Source organism: Octopus bimaculoides, chromosome 5, assembly GCF_001194135.2.
Source record: "Octopus bimaculoides isolate UCB-OBI-ISO-001 chromosome 5, ASM119413v2, whole genome shotgun sequence".
Taxonomy (NCBI): Eukaryota; Metazoa; Mollusca; class Cephalopoda; order Octopoda; family Octopodidae; genus Octopus; species Octopus bimaculoides.
The window spans coordinates 114,568,967-114,570,188 of record NC_068985.1 but is presented as its reverse complement, the minus strand read 5'-3'; positions in this window follow the sequence as shown (position 1 = coordinate 114,570,188).

Below are 1,222 nucleotides of genomic sequence, written 5' to 3'. Positions count from 1 at the left end.
ACACAAACCCACTATACTCGTACATAGACGTACCTTGTCTCCGGACAATGCTCAGATTGTTCTTTTTCCTGAAGCCTGTTAATTGAACTGTGAAATTATCAATTTATATATATGTATATATATATATATGTGTGTGTGCGTGTATATATATATATACATATATGTCTGTCTGTCTGCCTGTATGTATGTATGTATGTATGTATGTATACATGTATGTATGTATGCATGTATGTATGTATGCGTGCATGTTTGTTTTTATGTATACACGCACATACATGTAAATATGTATAAATGTACATATATGTAAATGCATGTATATGTATGTATGTATGCATATATGTACGTATGTATGTATGTGCATATGTATGTATGTATGTATGTAGGTAGGTAGGTAGGTATGCATGTATGCATGTAAGTACGTACATGTGTGTGTGGTTGCGTGTGTGTGCGTAGGTATATGCACACACACACACACACACACACACACACACACACACACATACACACACACACACACACACTCGCATCTCTGAAACAAAGATCAAATTGTTCTTTTCCCTAAAGCATGTTAACGCGTGTGTAAAATTCTCAATTTATAAATATGTCGGTGTGTACGTGTGTATGTATGTATTTATGTATGTATACACGTTTGCTTGTATGTATATATGATATTGTAATTGTACACACACACGTGTATGCATGTGTGTGTATGTGTGTACGTGTGTGCGTGTATGTGCGTGCGTATGTATGCGTGCTTATTAAATAACATATAGAATAAATTCTTGATTTATTGAAATTATCTCCATTTCCAGAGAGAGTAAAACAATAGCCCCGTGGCAATTGGAGCCAACATAAAATGGAGAAGGGTGATAAAAAATCTCAAGTATGAAGAATGTTCGAAAATTTACTCACCATTTCTGAAAACACAGTTTCACTGTCTGAAGGAAAGAAAACAATTCTGCACTCGTTTCTGCATTAGTAGACGTCATCATCACAACATGCGTCCTACCTTGACTCTAACAGAACAGGTTGTGTGGTAAGAAGCTTGCTTCTCCACCACATGGTTCCGGGTTCAGTATCACTGCGTGACATCTTGGGCAAGTGTCATTTACTATATAGTCACGGGCTGACGAAAGTTTGTGAGCGGATTTGGTTGACAGAAACTGAAAGAAGACTGTCGTGTGTGTGTGTATGTGTGTGTGTGTATGTGTGTGTGTGTGTG